This window comes from Streptopelia decaocto (assembly GCF_964273445.1).
Source record: "Streptopelia decaocto genome assembly, chromosome: 10".
Lineage (NCBI taxonomy): Eukaryota > Metazoa > Chordata > Aves > Columbiformes > Columbidae > Streptopelia > Streptopelia decaocto.
In genome coordinates this window covers 4948859-4971660 of record NC_138665.1, presented here as the reverse complement: position 1 = coordinate 4971660, position 22802 = coordinate 4948859, and positions in this window count along the sequence as shown.

The following is a 22802-nucleotide window of genomic DNA, read 5'->3' as shown; positions in this document are numbered from 1 at the left end:
TCCCTTTATTCCCAGAAACATTATTTGGAGATTTTCTTGGATACTAATTGGTATGTAGGTTTCAGGTGGCTTAGTATACTAAACGTCTGCCTCCAGAGAGTTAGATAAAACTCTCTGTAAGTAGTGATCTCATCCTAATCCTTGGTAGGCATTCTTCCAAATCTTAAAACCAGAAATGCAGTCACATCAAAATAACATATATTTTTTTTAACCTAAGTAGCTAAGTACTTGAAAAAAAAGAATAAGTGCTGCAGGTCAGGACTTACATAAGTGGGAAATTATGAACAGTGGCAACATTCTTTTAGTGGTACCATCCTTTGTGATACATGTTAAATTCAGCTGAAAAATAAAGATATAAGAGGGTGTCAAGTATGGAAAAAACCTATATGAAAACAAAGCAAAACAGCATGTGTAAGCTCTTAATTTAATTACTGAAGATTTATTTTGATTTGTATCTGAAACACAGCAGGCAGAAGAGAGAGAAATTACATTTGCTGGAATAAAAATAGATCATTCCAACGCACAATATTTTCCATTAAGCTCTCTGTAGGTTTACAAGCTTAGAGAGCTTGTCCCTGTATTTTCTATTCCTTCATTTAAGGAGGTTTTACATTTTCAACATAAAAAAAGCATAACAAGGTAGAAATACTGGATATATCGAAACTGTTTCAGCAGAGTGGCTCGTTCCTTACAGTGTCAGGAAGTTTGGGGCTAGAAACTCAGGGAAATCGAGATTTGTCAGATTACTCTCTCTGACCTCTTCAGAAACCTCACTGGAGAAATTTGTTATCTCACCCCCACTGTCAGGAAGACTCTTTATTTCAACTGCATAGGTACAAACCCACTTCAGTCACCCAGCTCTTCATTTCCATCTGTGGGATGTAGAAAATTTGCAGTCTCTGTGCAACCTTTGTCTAGAGGATCTCTGCATATATGAAGGGTGGCTCTATAAGTAGGAACAGAGAATTTTGAACCCGTCTCAGCACCTTTTAGCAGAGCTCAGGCAGCAGCACTGGCCACCAGCCTTTGCTCGGTGCTGTGCCCCCCGCCCAAAAGAGCCCGAGACAGGGCACGTCTGCAACCAGAGCTTCCTCGCAGCACTTGGAGATTCTCTTCCAGAAACTGGATGGCAGACCTGCTCAAAGCTGTCAGCTATTAGAGAGCAGAAATGAACTTCTAAAAGAAAGGTGACTTGCCAGTAAAAGTTGTTTGAGTACTTGGCTGCACATTTCACCTGCCTTTTCCCTTGTCAGTCTCTTTAAAATAGAATTACAGTCACTGTCCAGGTGTGAGGGCCAGAAATAGCTTTAAGTGTTGGTGTAGAAGGGCATGTGTTGTGTCCTCTTAGAAAGCGTGATGCAAAGAAGCATTTCATAGCAGAGAGCAGATTCTGGATAAGCAACTGTCCTTTTATGGGCCTGCAGTGCATCAGGTATATAGCAAGCTTGACAACACTGCATTGAAGTATAGGAGCATTCAAATTCATATATAAACAGCTATACCAAATAATACAGCATGGACATTTTAAAAGCCATTTGGAAATGGAAATACAGACAGAGATCAGGGGAAAAGATTGAATTATAATTCAAATATCCCATATTTATAAATTATCTAGTATCTATAACACTTCAAAATAGGATTTATTTGCTTTAATAATTCATTGAAAGTTCACAGTAGGTAATTTATTAATAATACAGTGTCATCAATATGGATTTAGCCCAATTCCTATTTCTATTCTGTTGAGCCTACTGGTCTGTTTTATTGCTGCAGCAAGAAGGTCGTTTTTAAACGACAGTGAAAGGAAACCTATTACCTTCTTTTCAAAATAAAATATAGATATATCTGTGGAATATAAAGCTTCAGTTTGAGGTCAGGAATAACTACAAATGTGGAATTAAGCATATGCTCCAATTTAGATGGACACTAAAGGTCACTATGCAGAAAAATACTTACATGCACTTAGATTTGAGTCACTAAAATCAATGGAGTCACTTTTATACTTATTGGAATAATTATCCTATTAAGACACTTACTTAAGTGTTCTGCTGATTCAAAGCCAGAATATTCAGTCTGCAGACGCAAAGCCTGTCACATCAGAAGTGTATCGTTTGCAGTCTGTTTACCAAATTCCTTAATATTCCATCATTAACTTCAGCTGTTTCTTGTATTCTTGATTTATAAATTAGTATTATCTCTACAATAAGTGTGCAGGCATTGAACTGCAACTGGTGCGTTTATAATGGCAACACTAGTAGGGTAGGCCTAATTATTAATTTATTTGCAGTCAGATTTTTTTCTTGTTTTCACCAAATAGGTTTCTCAAGCAGCAATAGTCTGACAATGCATCTGAAACAATTTGTTGTAGAGCAACTAATCTTGATGTTTTCAGGAAAAAAGCCAATATCTGGTTAGTGTTATTGCTAAAGAGGTTAGGATTGTCGTTCTTAAGAAACTACATCTGTTCATTCCCCTGAGAAGATTAGAAACAAATGTGCACCAAATAAGTCATTCTGGCCATGATTATTTCATTTAAGCACTCTAACAAGTAAAAAATTGATAAAAATAGAAGGAATGGAACGGGTTGATTTAGTCCATATCCAGAACTGCACACTGTAGCAGCACAGGTGATTTTCCATTATAGTTTGCTGCTGGTGATGCCAGATTTACTGGTGGCTGTCACAGTTTCTACCATGTGTGTGCAGCCTGTTTGCTCCATAACTTTTCAGATAAAGTAGTTGGGAAACTTCTGTTGTGAATATATTTTGAAGTGAGGGATGCAGTGCACTGAATGGACAGAACAGTGTTCAAGCACAAGCAGGAGATGGACTAAGAACTGAATTTCAGTAGTATTTGCTTTGGTTTATGTTGGTGCAGTAGCAGATAAGTGGAGGAGAAGTGGCAAAAGAACGTACAGATGAGATTTGTGTTACGATGTTTAGCACTATCAGTTCAAAACTGTTGGCAACTCAGGGGCTCCCTATTGTATCTCTAAATCCACACTTCAGATGCTCTAGTAAAGGACCAAACCAATGGAAACTGTGGGTACCGCTGGTGCTGGTGGCTGTAATTCATGGCTCTGCTTGGAGTTAGGTGAGAGAGGAAGCATATTTATCCCTTGCTGTCATAGAAGAGTGGTGGCTTATGTTTTTGTGCTGCCTCAGTCTCCCATGGGTAGTTGTAAAATCTCTCTATAGAGTGTCTGTCAGCCATGATCAACCATTTTAGAGTGAAATGGCAAGATTATTTTGGAATCAGAGATGGTGACTTCTAAAATGAATTTTGCAGTGTGGATCTGTGTACATCATAGAACAATATTGTCTCTGAAACTATAATTTCTGATTCAGATCTTACCCCAAAACTATTTCTTAGGTAAGAAACACAAGCAGAGGAAAAAAATATCTAAGGGTTTTCTTTTTGGACTTTTTTTCCTTTTTTTTAATTTTTAGATTGAAAATCTTTCTCAAGTTCTATTTGCTAGTATTTTCTATAAATAGCAAGCAAGTTGATTTACAGCAGGATCTCTATCAGTCTTCTGCTGATGGCTATATAGAGTTTTATCAATTGTATGGAATTTGTTGTTTTGGGCAGTTCTCAAACTTTGGCTGGTACAACACTTCTAACAGTATCATGAGATTACCAATACTGCTGAGATATGCTGCTCTTTTATGATTGTTCCTTAAGCCAATGCATTTTCTCTTTTAGAAAAATCAAGATGCTTGTCTAAATAAAAGTAGAAAGGTTTTTATGGAAACACAGTAAATGATTCACTTAGACACTGATTTGTTTTCTTCGCTAGTGAACATTGTTTGCATGCAAATGTCTGGCATTAGATGAAAACATGTGTTGAATCCCTGTCTTGGAGCTTTGTCTTCTTTAGTGATGAAAAGGGTTTCCTGCCCTGTGTGTTAACTGGATCAACATTATTCAAGGGTGGTTGTGTATGTACATTTCAGTGTTTATGAATATATAAACACACAGTATTTAATTTATAGATGTGATATGCTACCTTAAGGTACAAAAGCAGTGCTTTGTGGTACATCATCCTGCATCTTCCTTTTTTTCATATGTGTTAACTACCACCCATGAAAACAGCAGCATAGTTAATATGGGAGAGATTTCCAGAAACATATAATGACATAATACCTATTCTGATATATCTGCATACTGTGAATCAGAGGAGATCAGGGAGAAATTTATTTTAAAATCTTTCTAGCAAAACTGTTACTGATTTTTAGGCATTTGTCTTTTTATTCTTTCCCTTACCAATTCTCAGCCAATGGACAAGGACATACTGTATTGCTGCTACTTTTTGTGATTCATTCCTCCTAAAACAATCTGTTCTTTTAGCGGTACTTGTTATTAATCAAGGGTTTTTTCCTCCATTAGAGTCATTGTTGGCTCAGTCACTTTGGTATATATAATCACTAACATTTTCCATTACACTAGTGAATAGGTACTCTTATATGTCTGTCAAAGGGATGCTGGTACATTTAGTGTGACGCTTTGCAATTTCAATGAGAACACTAATGGTTGAAGTGTGATTGCTTTTTTTTGCTTTATTTTTTTTTTGAGAAAAAAAAAATTGTGTGTTCCCCTCAGAGAGAAAAGACAGAAAAAGGATGGAAAGTTCAAAACTCAATTTATTTTTGTACCATTAAAATGTTCAAAAGTATATATGAATACTCTTACAGAATCAATCATTTCATAATGTATCTGCAGAGACACTACACTTGTGTTTCTTAAAGAGAATGCTGAAAAGGCTAAAGTATCAATTCTGTACTTGCAGAGTACAGCACAAAAATTCTCACCCTTACAAATTAAATGGAGGAGAGAGAGAGAGAGACAGTGTGTGTAGATAAAACCTTTATTGACATGGTATTGTCTTCTGTGCACAAATGGTACAATTTCTGCCTGGAATAAATTGAAAGACAGACAGAGAAGACATAATACATCATCACTTAGGTATTGATGACATATTTTAATGCAAGAAGGTAATTGTTTTGATACTAGGAAAAATATTCTCTGATAAATACTCCAAAAATGAATTAGTCTTTTCATGCAAATGATGCTTGTTCTCTAACACTTAGAGAATATTCTGACAGACTACTATAAAACCAGAACAAAAGAAAGGAAGGAAGAAAGAGAAAGCAAAGCAAATACGTGGCTACCCAGCTCTGTTTTCAAAATTGGCTTCTCATCATGTTTTTCCTGAATTTTTCAATTACTTTTTTTTTTTTATTACCACTGATGAATGTACTTTTCCTTTCCAGGCTTCACATATTACCTGTGTGGGTTTTTTTTTCCTATTCATTTTTACTTAAGCCTTATGGTTTTCATTCTATAATACAGTTAAATTCTGTCTTGTCTTTATTCTTCTCCTGTCCTTCACCTTCCTTGGTAATTGTTTTGTAGAGATCTGATGAGAAATCTTCCATTCCCACACCTCAAACATTATTAGTTTTTCTCTTTAAGTGGTTCTACACCATTGCGGAATTTTACTGCATCCAATCCAGGCAGTCAAAGCATCTTGCAAAGTCCTGATATAATTTTCCTTTATCTATTAGATCCTTTAATCTATCCTGCTTACCCTTTGCATATATTTCCCAATTAGGTTTTTACCTTTTAGCTTTGCATCTTTTCCCATACTATTCCATACTTCTGCATTTTAATCATTTTCTGCTCCTACCCTTTGAAGCATTCATTCCTCAGAGCCATCGCTAATCCTCCTTATACATTCACGTACTCCATTATTGAGTCTGTATCCTAGCTTATTGGATAATAAGCTATTTGTGAAAGAGATTGACTGTGTGGTTTTCAATCTCGTGTACATTTACTTTAGTACTTAAAAAATATGTTGTGGGCCTCCCTGGTCACTGTATTTTGTACCCTGTGTCTTAAAATAGAACTTACCGATATTTCAATATTATTATTACAAAGCAAATGGTTCTGCTGTCACTGCGCTTCTCCTGCCTCTTGCCTGTGGTGGTCAAGGTGTGAAGAGAGCAGCTGGGGCTGCCGTATGCAGGACACGTTACACTGCAGCCCAGGGCTTTTCTCTTACACCCCAAACAAGATTGAACAGTCATTGATTCTCTGCACACAAATAATTTGAAGCAATTACTTCGATGGTGTCAACTAGTGCCATTCAGAAGTTTTTTCAATGTGATGATTTAGTGCCATGATATGATATGATATATGATAAAACAACCCTAATTAGATTCTGAGGGAACCTGAGGAACAAAACTTTGCAGATGAGTTACAAAGTTACAGTAGTTCCTGACTCACCTAATTTTTAACAAAGATTGAAGAATAGAGTTTTCCTCCTGTTGGGATTTCCTTGGTTTGGGGAGGAGAAGGAGTGATGGATGTCAGCAGATGCAGCCAATCCTCTCCTGTTAGCCCAGTTTGGTACCTATGCTACATATTCAGCTGGGTGACACAAAACGCCTAGGCATTAAATTGCCACTTCTTCTGAGACAGTTATCTTTTTTAAAAAATATGTTTATAACTTTTAATAACATTCTTAGAAAAATAGAACCTATTTTGAGTTACATGATATTCTGCCTTGTATAATTTATCTCTGTGTAGTTTCTAAATAAGTTAATGAAGTTATTGAGTAATCACACCACATGCCTCACAGCTTTTTTGGCTTCCTGCATATCTGAAACAGGCAGTGATATATTAGATTCTATCTCTTACAGAAGAGGTGTGGAATATTTTAATAGCCATTGTGCAATTCTATTTTGAGTTACACAACTAATGGGATTTATTGGTTTTCTTGCATTTGTTTTGTTTTCATTTATGCCTAGTTTGGCTTATATAAATCTGAACAGCGTAGTGGCTTAATTGCCAACAGAATCCAGGCTGAAAGCCAGCTTTTAAGGAGTACTAGTCCAGTGCCAAAGTAATGTAGTGTATGAAGCTGGCAGGAGGGTAGGAGGATGCAGGAAGGAGTGTACAAGCTGTGGCTGTAAATTACTGTGTTCTGTATCTCCCTATTGGAATGTCATGCTTTAACTGTGAAAATCTGTGGAAAGCTGTATTTTCTAGATAATTTCTTTTTTATTGTTACTTTTTTCCACTCAGCGTTATTCTAATACTTTGGAGAAAGAGGCTGTCAATAACATGCTTTAAATAAAAGTAAGTGTAAGTGAATTGGGTTGGATAGGATTTCTTTAAGAAAGCAGCTGTAGCTCAAAGCTGTAGATGATATAATCAATTAGATGATTTAAGGTGTAGACCCTCTTCTCATTTTTTTGCTGTGCTGCAGTGGTTGTTCATTGAAGCAAGAAGTTCTTTCCTGAGAAGTTTGTTTCTTCATTCATAGTGAAGCCTTTCTGGAATTGCAGAGCAGAAGTTTTATTGTGTACTGTCCTATTTTAGTAGTCAGCTTAAAAGACTATTAACCTACACTATCATACCTGAAAATCACTCCTGTATCATTTCAGAAATACCTATCAAAGCTGCTGCCCCCAAAAAGAACAAACTAGCTCAGTGAAGAGCTTCTGTGAAAATTAAACTGGAGAAGGAAGGCAAGTGTAGGTTGGAAGAAAAGGACATATTCTTTTTAGAATAACCCAGTCTTTTCCAAAGGAATGTGTTGTTGCACAATTATGCACAGGATGCATTGTCGCACAGTCAGTCCAAATATACTGGTGTTGATAAACTTCACTGTTTCATGTGGTATGATGAATGTCCATTTCTCCGTTTGTTTTAGAAAATCAACTCTAGACAAGATTTCTGATGTGATGTGAAAACGTTGAGTTGACAGTTGGAGAAAAAACACATGAAATAGTACTTACACATGATATCATTATTAAATGACATACAATTATAATATAAATGGACATGCAGCAGTTGCTCTCAAGTATTTACAAATACAGTCTGTTACAAATACGACGAATTTACTGTTGAAACCAGCCTGTGCTGTACCTTAGTGTGCACGTACAGCAATTCCATCTGAAATCACTTGTCTGTTGCTTTAAGAATCCACTGTATTTGATCACAGAAGTTTTTTAGCCAGTTCCCAAGTGTTGCTTTGTCCCTTTCTTGTAGTAGAGCAGCCTTAGATTTTTTTGTATGTCTTGTTCAAAATAACGTCCTGTCCCACTGGAGATGTGTTCTTGGGCTCGCTTTTAGTTCCTGGGATGCTACCAGATTTGTGTTCACAAACAAACCAAGGTTATTCCATACCATTATATACGCAACACTTAACACACATTCCTGTTACTCAAATGTGTTTTCTTTCTCTGTTTCTTGTAAAATGTGGGCTTCATTTTTTGATGTGTCTGTCATGTCACAGAAGTTCAGCAGAATGAGTTGTGGCAAACTGGTGTGCAAGTGAATGCTTCCGACAGGTCTAAATAAGACAGACATTGCAGAGATGCATCCTTGCTCCATCTGTGTGCAAACAGCTACTTCACTTTTGCCTGGGGCTGTTCCAGGCTCTTTACTGAGGAAGAAATATAAGCACACTGAATGTGTGATTTGCATCCTTCCCAAATTCATTGCCTTTCTTAAAATACTTAGCTGAATTTAGTGTTCAGTTTAAAAATGCTATTTCAGTAATTGTTTAAAGGCCAACTAGTGAGGCACTAAACAAAAGCTATCATGTTTGTAAAGCAAAAAGCGTTTTCTATAACAGCTGCTTGCTATTTTGTGATGTAATGGGGGATGGGAAGTCTTTGAAACCTACTTCATTAATCATTCCCAGCATTTGTGTTACTGAAATGTGAATATTACTTTTAAATGTGTAACTATGCTATTAGAGCCTTCTGTGATTTAGAGAGAGCTTTCAGAATACTAAAAAGTCATTATTTACTTTCTTCCAGTCTATTAGTGCAGAACAATCCTCACACGGGCTGTGCAGTGGCAGGGTTGATTGGTTCTCAGTGGACTTGTCTTGTTAATAGGAGAAAAGAGGCTCTTGCTGGTATTTCTGCTCCTGTCTCAAACACGACTTCTCTAGACAGCTAATTGTATTGCAGTCAAGCTTCTTCCCCAGTGTGACAAGGTGTAGGTATCCTCAGAATTTTACATTGAGTAAATGCCTTCTCCTCACATGTGCCACAGCTTCCAGAGTTTACCAAACAAGACTGAACAACAGTTACGAAGAAGTGTCATCTTCCTTTCAGCTCAGTGAAACCCCAATGTTGTGAAGCTGGGAATACCTCTAACCCCGGGGAGGTTAGGCAGCTTCGTTCAATCTCAGCGTTTTTCCCCTCTGGGTTCCTTGCACGTGTTCCTGGAGCTAGCAAAAATTTACGTAATGGGGCCTGGATCACTTTGTCTCCTAAAAATTGAGTGCTTACTGTGCTCTTTGTCTCACCATTAATTAAACTTCAGAGATGTGCTTATATAAGGCTAACGCAGGGTATTTATGTTCTCCAACATAGGTGCAACAGGTGTGCGCTGTTTGAAAGCTTTGCTGCAGTAGCTGTAGCTCTCTAGCTGGGAAGGAGTGGAAACGAAGCACTGCAGAGGTGGTGTTTACATGCAGTTCCTTGCAATACTACTGCCAGTGGCTATTTATTGGACTTGAGACATGTGTAGCTGCTGTCTGTCAGTAGTATTATCTGAGATGGCAAGACAGAACAAGTCAAGCACTATAATACAACGCAGAGTCTCATTAGATTTTAAACCATTTTTCTAAAATCATTAAAAACTGTATTTTCACCTGTGTTTATTAAACTGAGATGCATAAAAACCCAGATTTCTGTTAGTTTGACTGCACATTTCACAACAGCGAAAGTCCCATTCAGTGTCTGTTGAAATTGCTATGGTTATGAAGTAGCAGTATCTATCAGCTTCTTTTTGGCATGGCTTATAAATATTAACTCATGTGCAGATTGTCTCTGCAATTATGCAGTGAGAAGGGTTTTAAGGAAGAAACAATTTTATTTTCAAAGATTTGGAGAATATTTCAAGGGTGCAGGTTCATTTTACCCCAGCTTGTGTGCACCTCTGTGTCACACTGGGTAGCCCTGCTCCCTTAGAACTGACACTGGCAGGAGTGTGATCCTGCCAGTGTCAGTTCTGCCCACAAATGTGGTTTAGTGAAATCTAAGGATCCATCTTTACACTTTCCTCCACTTTGGCTTAATGGGTGCTTCATGAGTCATTCAAAAGAATGTGGGTATTACAGATTTCTGGAGGACAACTGGAAAAGTGCACGTAACCGAGAAAGCAGCACAACTAATTTCACAAGGCTTGCTCTTGACAGTGAGCATCCGAAATCCTGCTTGAATACAGTGACACGCACACTCTGCCCTGTTCAGGAGAGATCCCCTACAGGTATGATGCCCATGAGGGGTGTCTCACCACCACTCTGTGTTGTCCTAATTCCCAACAGAAAGGTTGTTAAAGGCAGGTGGAATTTGAGAGCTGTGGGATGCTGAGGGCCAGGTTGCCCAAAGGCTGAAATCCTGCACCAAGTCTTACCTAATGGTCTACATTTGTGTGTGCTTCTCACATCTGGCAGACAAGCAAATGACTGGCTTTTGTAACAGTATGTTGTCTCTATGTGTTTGTAACTTCTAATGAATGCAATAAAACATGACAATATAATTTTGGATTTAACTATAGAGACATGCAAGTTTACATTTTGATCTGGCTGATATACGGAGCACTTTTCAATCCAAATTTTCATGGTTTGAGTGAAACTTATGTGGTTAAAAATAATTTCAGCAAACAATCTAAAAGTGGTGGTGACCGTTTATAATATGAACCATTAACAATTGAATAATATCTAGTTTATTTTCTCCAGGGCATGGTATCTAGTTAATGAATGCACTTGTACTTCATAAGTCATTCTCAAGAGCAAAAGGGAGAAAAATGAAAAATCCATTTTCTTTCAACCCCTTGGGTCTTTATTTAATTTTTAATGAAATAGAGACGATACTCCATCAATTGCAACAATAGAGCATTTTCAACACAGATCTTTGAGAAAACAGAGCAAAATCTTAAACCACCACCACCACTAAAAATCCCCAACCTACAGCTCAAAAAAATAAAGGAGCTTCCTTGAGAAACAAAAGATACTTAAAATCAAATGTATTTTTGAAACAATTAAAGATTTGACAGTTACTTAATTTAGCTGTGAAATGCTCTTGTACAACATATAATAGAACACTGACAGTCAATATTAAGCATTCACATGATTTTTAGGTGGCATAAAACTTATTTCAGAGCACAAATCTATCAATACTGTGGTTTTGCTTTCTGGTTCTGGCACACATGACAATAGGAGCTCCAGGATAAGAACAGCTCTGACACGAATGTAATGTTTTTCCTTTTGTTACATTAAACATTGACTGTAAAGCTGTGTGTATGCCATAGGACAGTGTGATTCAAAGTTCAAATAACTGAATTCTACTAAGTGAAATAGTGTAGCAGGTTAATATTGTGTGAGATCAGAAAAATATTTTCCTCCTGTTCATTTAAAAGTGAGCTTTCACAGAGCCACAATAGTGTCATGAGATAATCTGATTTAGCCCCCTGTATATCACAGGCCATTGTATTTTATGCATGTATCCTTGTGGTTTTGTATGTGTGGTGTTTTGGGTTTTTTTTGTTTGGGTGGTTTTTGTGTTTGTTTTTCTCCACACTGATACCACTGGGCTCATCTGATTTTCATTTGAAGATACCAAGGGGAAAAAATAGGTCATGGTGTTTGGATATGGGTGGCAGTGTCCTTTGGTGGTTTATTCCAAAGATTAATTATCCTTAAAATATGTGCCTTATTTCCAGGTCACATTTGTCCATCCTGAGGTTCTTGCTAGATGGGGATCTGCTGCCAGATTTACACTCAGTTTTATTGTTTTTTCTTAGATGGAGACTGAGATCCTCTGGTCAACTCTCAGTTCTTTGTAAATATTCATGGTTTGGCACTTTCCTAATGTTATGAAATTATTTGTTTATTTTGTTAAAAATGAATGCCAGGAGCAGATTCAGTTCTTTGGTGTCTGTCTTCCCCTATTTCATATAGTAGAATAATGAAATTAGGTTTGGTGCTTTTTTTTGGCAGAAAAAAAGGAATCTTGCTGTTCAGTTTTTAGGAGGAAAGCTACCTGTGCTGTTTAGTCATCCCATTATTGTTTGCTTTCAGGGACCTTGGTCTATTGCCAAAAATCCATAATAGCTCATACTTTCACTGGGAAATCTCTCAGTCCACGTAGTAAATCTTCTATAAAGTGGACGAAGGAAAAGCTCTCATTCTCAGACTAATGGAATATATTTCTAAGAAATATTTCTATTACAGCTGTTAGGGAATAGACAACAGCCTTTATTAACTTGATTTTCAGTGCACCGTTCAGAGTGCAAGCATCGAGTAGGCTTCTAGTACCTCTCTTTCAGAAAGCAGGTGAGGAATCTAGATCATCTCAGTGCATTAGTCTCAGTCACCTTTACATTATTATTGCCTTTTAAAGGTCCATTTAAAGAAAAAAAAAAGTGGAGCTTGATTTACATTAATGATCAACATGTAATTCAGTCAAGACTAATGCTTATCTTTATCCCTGTGCTATCATCCTTGAATATTTCAGCAGGTACTTTGCATACTGCCTGCACTGTAATACCTAAAACAACAGTTTTGGAGAAAAAGTTAAATCCCTTTTGTTTCATTGTCCAGAGCACATTAAAATTTTCGGCTACTTTACCGCTGATGGCCCTAGTACTATTGCTTTTTCCTTTCTACTGTTGTTGCCAGAACATATTGCTGATCATTTATTTCCCTCTCCCAACACACTTTCCATAACTCAGTGCAGTGTGTGGAATTATCTTGCTACTCATGCCAATTGTATGTACAAGTTGCATATACAGTTGTTTATACCTTTGTTGCACACAGGACAGTGTGAAAATAAAAGCGTATAGCATCAACTCTCAAACAGCGTTTGAAAACTTCGTACAATCTTCAGAATTACATCTTTGTTGTGCATCACCAGCAAAATGACTCTGCATTGTAAGCTTAAACATCCTTTACATCCATTAGCAGCTAAAACTCTCCTAATAATGGGGGTTTTATTCTCGTGTACTGTGATTAGTTGTTTTGCTGCCTTAGATGGCAGTTCTGCTAAATTTTTATTGCTTCATGTGCTCATGGCTCATTTATTGTTTTATTTTTCTTCTGTTTGCTTACTGAATAGATTTATTACCTTTGCACGAAAAAATTCTTTTGAGATAACTACTTCCACAGGGGCTTCTCCACTTTTAAATTATTCTGCAGTTTCTGGTTTCAATTACATACAAAATATTGCTAGCAATGTGCATGGCTTCTGAAAAGAGGTGAAACAAGAAGAATTGGAAGAAACTCAATAATGGAAAAACAAACAAACAAACCAAACACCACACAAACTTATTTTATAAGTTCTCACTTTTAGACCTTTGTCTTTGAAGGAAACTTTTCTGAATATTTGTTTGTTTGTTTGTTTTCCAGACTAAAAATTCTAGCACTGCAGGTGAATCTTGGTATGCATGTTCAGAGGAGCTGCAGAAGAATGCTCAGTGCTCTGAGGAGCCCAGCTCACATGTATTCCTCTAGATAAATGCATGGTCAGATTTTCAAAAACAATTAAGCATTGCACATCTGCAGGTTTTTCTCAGTCTAGTAAGATTTGGTTATGATCATGTGTCAAGTCTCTGCTGTGAAGCTGCCGAGACAGGTTAACAGTACAAAGCAAACAGCCATTTTGCAGAATGAAACAAAAAAAAAATCTCTCCAAATTCTAAGTAAAAATCTTATAAGGAGTAGGGTAAGCAGATCTTGAATGCTTTCACTGTACGATCTGACCTCTTATTAGGTGACACTTACATTAGAAGAGTAGCTGTTTAACAAGAAAGAGAGTAATTTCTACTGAGCACTCTAAAATTCAGACCAGCCTGCTTTTATAACTTGCTGTAGTTGCAAGGTTAGTTGTCACAGACTTCTGTATGGCTTATCTACAAATAGTTAAAGTGTAGATAAACCTGTTGTCATCTGAAGTACATAGTAACCTTAGTATTAACATTAGCAATAGTATTAACATGGTGAAAAGCAGAGGTGTTAACACATTCCCTAGCAACAATGCAGACCAGTCTTGTCACAGATATCAAGTTTCTCTGTATCACTGAACATCAGCTAATTAAAAAGTGCATTTAGCTGGAGGAACTATTTTTATGAATTTGCAAATATGCTCTAAGCAAATACAAAGAAAAAGTAATAAAGCTTAACTTACTTATGAACACTCTAACCAGTCTACTATATACCTTTATATCAGCATTAAGATTATTCGGTATGATTGTAGTCTGCCTCTTTCAAAATATGTTCATCTCATTTAAAACAAAAAGCTAAATTCTTATCTTCCATAGAACCTGACTATGAGAAACAAATTGAAATGGTGCTGAAATAATTGTTTTGTTTAACAGCCAAAGAGCGATATTTGAAGTGACAAGACTTGGACATGCTTCAGTCACTCATGGATGGAGCTAAAGGAGCTTCTTTTCTTTATATTGCTTCATAAAGTAACTGCCATGTCCATTCCTGGGGACAAGTGATTCCCCTAGATAATGATCATGGGTTTCTTATCTTCTCCAAAAGGAAGAGTAGGAACAGAACAGAAGGACGACTTTTCTCTCCTACATCTACCAACATGTGTACAATTCTGTGAAATTCTGCTTAAAATGTGTGTATATGAACCTTAAAAGGTGGATGCATAACGACTGCTGATGCAGATCATGTAGACAGAGCTGTATAAATCATTGCACTTTATTTGATATATCAAACTATTTAGTGTCTTTTCTTCACGTATGGCTACTAAATGCAAGTACTTGAAAGTAAATTTTTAAATAGAAAGTATGAAATATTTCTAATAAGTTTGTATTCTGCTATTTGCAAAGTAGTAATTCACTAGTGAAACTGAGAAGCTTTATACTCAAGGGTTCCTTCTGCCTCTCCCACCCTCCCAGCCAGCAATAATCTGTTACGTGGGATGAATTCTTCTGTCCCAACAGGGCCTGATAGGTGTTTGGAATCTTTACCAGGAATCAGGAAGTGGAGGTTTTAAATCTGCTCCTTGAGCATATTGCCTTGAACAGGTGTTTGCTGTGTGTTGCCAGAAAGCCAGGTTATCCATCCATACATCCATATGCAATGCAGCATAATGCCCTGGCACTTCTCAGCAGAATGTCCCAGCCTCTCTCCAGCCAGAGCCGCTGCTGGTGAGAAGCCGTCCTCTCCTGAAGAGCCAGGAAACGAGCCCATTGCTCTGCACCTTTGGCCTTTCTGCTTTATTTCTAAGCACTGGAGTAGTTCTGTCTTCAGCTATTCTTGGCTTCCTTAGCCTCTTAAAATAGCACATTTGATCCGTGCTGTCATCCATGACAACATACATCAATTACAGCTTTCCATTGAAGCTTGAGTTGCTTTAAGTTAATATGCTAAAAAATTAAAAACTAGTCCTTCACTCGCTTATGTTCAGGTTGAGCCCCCTGTGTAAATCTCCAGCTTCCACTTAACTTTTGTCACTTATCACAAATGTACAAACCACCCCTGTGCTCTGCTGGCTCTGACTTGAGCCCATCTACCAAGTAATGTTATTGACAATTCCCCCACTGCCGTTGCTGACTTGTGAATATCTGATCTGTGAAGGCAAAAACCCTTTCATGTAGCTCTATCAGTAGAGCTCAGCTCTCATAGTACCGTGTTAGTAGCCTGCATTTTACATAGATTATTGGCTGAACTACATTTTATGTAATGTATCCAGAGATGTATGACCAAATAATTTAACCTCTTTAACTTCTTTAATGCAAAGAATTTAACTTCTTATTTTGTGGGAAAGGAGGAGATTTTTTTGAGCTACTTGTTTTCCTGAAGTACATTTGTTGTACAAGACACAACATTGCCGGTGGGAGATCATCTGTGATGCTTTGTGTTATACATTTGAGCTGAACAGATGAATATTGATTACATATATGGAACTAACTCACTATATACGTTTTTGTTAAGGAATTTTTAGCTCTGAATTACCTGATGAATGCTGGACTAATTTTCTTGGTAGTCTCCAAATTCACCTTGGATTATACAGCTGTGTAACAATTCTTACAGGGTGTACAGTCAGCACATTGTTTCAGATATTGATTTCAAAAATGTATTCAAATACAGTCCTTTGAGCTGTCCATGCACCACCAGTCAGTGCAGTTTTTGTCCACTAAACATGATGATTAATAGTAAAACTGTAGACTATAATTTTCTTGTTACTGTTCTGTTGTGAAAGATTGTCCCTCAGTCTCTTAGTGTATACTGCTTTCTACTTCAAATTTAAAAAACAAACAATAACAATGAAAACTACACCACCCCTAACTCCAAATCTTGCTGTTTTCTAACCATTTTTTACCCCTTCAGCTGCCACTGGCAGGTTTTGCATTATTTAGCGTTTTTTAATTCAATGTGAAACATTGAATTAAGAAAGAACTTGATGCATGTAGAACTACTTCTCCTTTCAATATTTCAACTTGAGTCAAAAAGTTGCAATATTTCATGTAAGAAGACTCAAGATGGCACCGAACTGTTTCCATTCTACACATGAGCTCACTGAATTTTGAATGTTTCCTTATTTCATAGAAGAGAGGAAGATGGTGAGGAGCACTGTAAAACACCAGGGACTAGAGACGCAGCTTTTGGATGTGAGGGAGTGATGGGTCAGCAGTAGGCAGACAGCGCTACGAGACAGAGCAAAACTGACAGCTTCCACTAGCAAAGCTGCAGCTCAAATGCATTGAAAGGAAAGGATTTCACCTTTTGTCTTTCATTTCCTTTTTGGTGTTGAACACTGCAGAACATTTGTTCACTGGAGGATGTAGTCGAAAGAGTTTGTTGACGTAGTCAAAAGAATTTGTTGGGAGAACAAGGGAAGAAAAGAATGCTTTGAGGAATGCTTTTTTTTTTTTTTGCCCAGGGGCTTTATATTTGAAGTAACAGAACTACATGTAAAATCAAAATGATTACAAACCATACCAATGTAAACACTTTTTTTTTTCCTCATTGCTTCCTGAGATTATCCTGTCTTTTATACTGTTTTGATTCATTTCAGGGTTATGCATTAGGCATACATTTCAGATGTTATTTTCTTTTTCTTACTCTTCCTATTTTTCTTTCTTTTGGCTCATTTTTTCTAATCTCCAGCAATGCTTAAATCTGTATAAAAAACTGAATCCTAATTAACAATATACAATGCCAAAACCAGGATAGTACATAGTGAAATACATTGGGAGGGTTTGCTGGTAGAAATGTCCTGGTAAGCTTTGGTAGGTTCTTATATTTTGCCCTTGCACTGATCCAGGATAGCTCTTGTTAGGTGTTCTTGATTGCAGAGGAATAATAACTGCATTGTTGAAACAAATGAAGTGACCATCTGCTGTAAGGTTTGGAGACTATTATTAACAAATGTTGCTACATTTTAGGAGCCAGGTTTAGGAGATCATTAATGCATACTTGTTACCAGCTTAGTAGCACTCCTGGAACTTCTGGGAGCAAAAGTTTTATTAATGCAAGAATTGCATGCTAGTGAATTACCAGAAGAAAAGCCTTCAAGGCAGAAAGATCTACACACCTACAGTAGATTATTAAAAAAGTGTGATGATTTATACCAATCTCCAAAAGACTCCCAGCCACTTAGACAAAATTACTGAGCTGGGAGAGACAGCTTGTTACCTCTGATTCTAACATGTACTCAAGGCAGGGTATAGTTGTGTTTTGTGTGTCCTCAGAAACTTGTACGGTTGTTTTTGAATAACTCCAAGGATAAAGGTTCCAGAACTTCTCTGGATTCTGTTCAAGTACCAGGCCATCTTCATTGTGAAAAGATTTATTTCTTCTATTTAGCGAGAATTTCCCACACTCCAACGTGTTTGTTGCCTCTTGTCCCATCTGTATGCCTCTGCAGGAATCATCTGGCTCCATCTCCTCCACATCCTCTCATTGTGTAGTTACAGATGGGAATAAGGTCTCTCCTTTGTCGCCTTTCTCCAGGCTGAAAAAAGACAGCTCTTGTACTTCCCTCACATGCTGTGTACTCCATCCAGCTCACCCTCTTCATGGCTTTCTGTGGGACTTCATTCCAGTATGCTTACATCTTTCCTGTAGTGGGAGACAAAACGTGACACAACACTTGAAATGTGGTCTCACAAGTCTTGAATAGAGGAGAAAGATCACTTCTCTCAGGCTTCTGGCTACATTCTTGCTAGTTCAGCCCAGGATGCAGTTGGCCCTTTTTATGCTTCAAGAGCACAGTTCAAATTGTCCACCAGCACACTCGGGTCTTTTCTACAAAGATGCTTTCTATCTGCCTGGCCCCACATCTGTACTTCTTGTGTAGGATTCTTCCTTCCAAGACACAAGACTTCACATTTTTACTTGCTGAACTTCATGAGGTCCACATCAGCCCACCTTCCAGCCCGATGAGGTACTTTTGAATATCAGGCTTACATATTTTGACCATTTTCCCCAAAATTGGTATTAATTGCAAAATCACTGAGTGCGCTCCCCCACCGTCCAGGTTATTTTGCGCCTTCAGGTCTCCAAGTGCATAGGAAACCTTAAGAGTAGTACTTAAAAACAGGAAGGAGCAGGGTGATGAAAAATATATTTACTGACCTTTTTGTTAATATTTATAAAATTTTTATGTGAATAATATCAGAAATTGATGGTAAATGTATTCAAACAGATAGCCAAATACAATGCTGTGAGAAGCCAGTAAATTTCTGCATATATAGATTAATCTCAATCTGGAGGGAGGACCTTAAGGGATCACATGGTTATTCTGTGGTAGTGTTTCAAAACCATTTTCTTCCAAGTAGTGTGTTCTGTTAGGATATCCTGTTGTTTCCAGGAGATGTGTACTTTTCTGCACCAGTGTAAATTACATAACTTCTGAAAAGCTCAGAAAATAGTTTTCTTTTTAAAGACCTTTGAAATCTGGCCATAGCTGACTTATATGAAGGCCAGAGAATAGATTTGAAATCTGAGAACCTCTGAGATCACAATGTGATTACTCCTGTGATCCCATTTTCAGGTCTTAGCTTAGCCAGTGCATATTGATCTCATATTCATTCTCCAGAAGCACCCAAAATAGAACCAAGACTTTTGTGAAAGAGGTAGTTCTGTTGAATCAGTGTCTAATAGATTTGTATTATATCTGTAATTAGGACAGTGATATTTTCTTTTACTTTTTACTGCTTGCTTTCACTTGCTAGCTTTTAAACAGCCTCCCATATCTCTGAATTTTTCAGTAGTCTCTTAGTTCGGACCATATTTTTTTTAATTTCAGCACGTGGAATAGCGTTGTACAAATACAATTTACAATTTGTTGCTTGTTTCCACAAATCTTTAATTTTGAATGAAATTCTACAATTTTATTCAACTTTGTGTTCATTCAACTCCAAAATTGCTACTACTCAGTTACCCAAGAAAATTGCAGATGAGAACCAGGATGTAATCAGTTAATTGACCTTGGCTTCGTGTAGTTTCATCTAGTAACAGAGATATCTAAATGTGGAGTTAGTTGACTCTGTCCTTCACACACTGGCCTTTAGTTCTCTTCACTAATAGCTTTGGTCATTTAATAATGTATTTTACAGCAAGGTCAGGCTAACAGGAGCTTTTATAGGCCAATATTTTACAGAGAATTGGTGAACCAAAAACTGTAATTATGCATGTGAAATAATCCCTTGAATAATTAGCGATGATTAACTGGCTGTTATCATTGAGACAGGTTATAAGGATTTGATATAAGAGGAGGTAGAAACCAACTTGACAAACTTATGGAGAGTAAATGTTATATATTTCATAAAGCTCTCCATTTACTGTCTTATATCTGGTCAATAGGGCAAGTACATCACCAATTGTGTTTTTTATTAACTGGTATTGTAATCTAAAATATTGCATATTTACAGCCAATCTTGCTGACAGTACACCAGTGAGCTTCAAAAAGTAGAAACCACGTTGTCAGTGCACAAGATTAAATGATGAATGTTAACAATGCTTAAAAATTGTAATCTGATTAAGTATTTTATGCCCAATTGTAATTCTTTCCAAACCATGTTGATATTGTACAACAGAACAGAGTTGTGTAAAGCTTCTAAGTATCACCCTGCAACTTCCAAATAGCATTGAGAACAATGTGTGAACACCAACCAAAGTCCATATTGCTGAAATGAACAATGCTCTCCCCACCCCACCCCCCCCCAAAAAAAAAAAAAGCTAATTACAAAAAGAACAGGAAGAAGCCAGACAGAACAGAAAATCTTTGTGGAAAAAACCCAATAGTATCGTGTCTGAAATATGCATCTTGTCAGTTCTGATTAAGGTCAGAATATACATTCTAAAATCATTCTGTGCATTCTAAAACCAAAACCTCCATTTGTGTCTTCTTGCCTATAATTGGGGAACTGGCGATATGCAAGAGATTTGGGAGGAGGAGCTACAGGTGGTCTTGAAAAGATGATTGAAATTGTAATGATGTCTAAAAAAATAAATTATCTGAAATAGTTCAAGTTGGAAGTTACGTGTGTTTTAGGAAAGAAAATTTGACGTGTGCAACAGAGTATTTGGACAAATGATGGGGTGGGGGGGGGCGGGGAATGAAGATCAAAGGGTCCCATGTTGATTTTCTGGCTTCTTAAATAAAAGAAAAAAGCTAGATCCACAATGCGGATTTACATTTGCAAAATCCTTTGTGGCAGTTATGATCACATTTTGGAAATAACAGGCATAGGCCTGAATTCCCCCAGTATCTTTCAGAACAAAGGTTCAAAATACTTCCTTTCTTATCCCAAATATATTTTGAAAGTGTCAGTCTATAAAGTGTCTTAGACTTTCCTTCTGAAACTGTTTCATTTCATAAAGAATATTTAAATTTTCATTAGAAAAAGAACTAGATCCCAGATGTCGCATCTTTCAGGAAGCTGATCTAATTAGCTGTTGTATTTAACTGTTCTTCTCCAGGATCAATTTCTTCAACTTTTTTAACCAGACTGACTTTTATGGGAGAAATTTTCTGGGTTTATAGGCCTCAGACAGTGTGACAAATTCCCCTACCAGTTGGCGTCAGCTCACATCCAATCTACTCTTACAAGGGGCTATTTACTGAAATCGTACTGTAAGGTAGCTACTGACTATTTTGATAAAATTGCTCTATAAACTGTCTGTCATTTCAGTCCCTGCTTATTTTTAAGCATGTTATGTACTTCTAGAATGATAAATACTAAATAAATTAATTAGCTCTTTTTATAATTGTTTATGGAATTCCTTTAAGAATGCAAATTCACCTGCCACAAAATTAAAAAGAATACATTTAATAAATGCTACAGCTTTAATTTGAATAAAAGTCAAAATAGTCTGTAACACTCATTCCAGACAATATATATTACTTTTACATTGCAGAATAATTCCTGTTTTGCATGGTTAGTGCTGATTAAAAGAAATTCACCTCCTTCAATTTAATAAAACTAGCTAACTTAAGAAAATCAGTGTATTAAAATTTACTGTACATGACAACTGTTCTCATTTCAGAACGTACCCTACCACCTCTATTTGATTAGATTTCTTATAATAAAAGTTCTGAAAAGGTTAATGAATACCTTAACAAAGCAGCTCAGGTTGTATAATTGGGTGTAATAAGCTGCTATGGCAATGGGCTTCTTTGTTGATGTAATTGTAATGAGGGATCTTTGATGTGTTATAAAAACAACCCAGTAAGAAGTGTAAAGAAAAATAAGGTCTCCAAAGTTCCTGGCTTACAGATATGGTAAAGAAATTGTTTCATTTGCTAGATGATGTAAACAGCTAACGAACCTCTCTGCAGTTATATATTCCATATCTGCAAGCATGTACCTCAAAGGCAATTACTTTTCACCCCCATAAGTGAAGACAGAAAATTTCTGTTTCAAGAACCAAACTGTGTAAAAAGGTGTCTCCTGAACTCTCCTCTGAAACAGAGTTGTGCTCTGAGTTGCTGCTATGGGATTTCAAATTTCCACCTGAGTGTGCCTTTGCCTTTCACACTCGACTTTGGTTTTGCTAGGGTGCAAATGAGAGTCTGGTCATCTTTGCTCATGCTAAGAATCCATTTTCTTGATCATTCAGGGAATTCATCTCTGAATCTAGTTCCAGTTTGCAGTACTATTCCTTGAATACATATGATGTATTATACAGAGGTGCACAGCTAGAATAATACTGATAGTTCTACACGTCTACTGAGTTTTAAAAGTCAAGTCTTACTGATTGATGCATCCTAGCTTTGCATTTGATCATCTCATTCGTAACCATGTTGCGCCAAACATTTTATTCTTTCATATTTTATATTTCATGATCTTTCAACTCTAGCGGATGTGGTTTTTTAATAGTTTCCATTTCTCTAGCCTTGCCTTTCTTGCACTACTGCACTTAATTCTTTGTTACATGAGTCCTCAAGGATATATAGTTCCTTTTGTATGGTATCCTGATCTTTTTCTGTTTCAATGAAATCTGACTTTGTTTCATCAGCAGGTTTGGTAAGAACATTCTTTTTATTAAAAAGAATTATCTTTAACAATGAGGATGTTTTAAGGGATGGGCCAAAACTCATCCTTGAGGAATATAATCTTCTTAAGCTTTTCTAACCCCAGTTTTTTTCTTTTTTGCTCCCTTTTCCTATCTAGTTGTAATAATTTCTTGATCTACCTTGTATTATTTTGCTAATATTTTCCCTTTACTGAAACATAGATCAACAGTAGCTACTGTATTTCCTTTGGCTCATATGGAAATAGTGTGAATTAGTAATAGGAATGGTTTG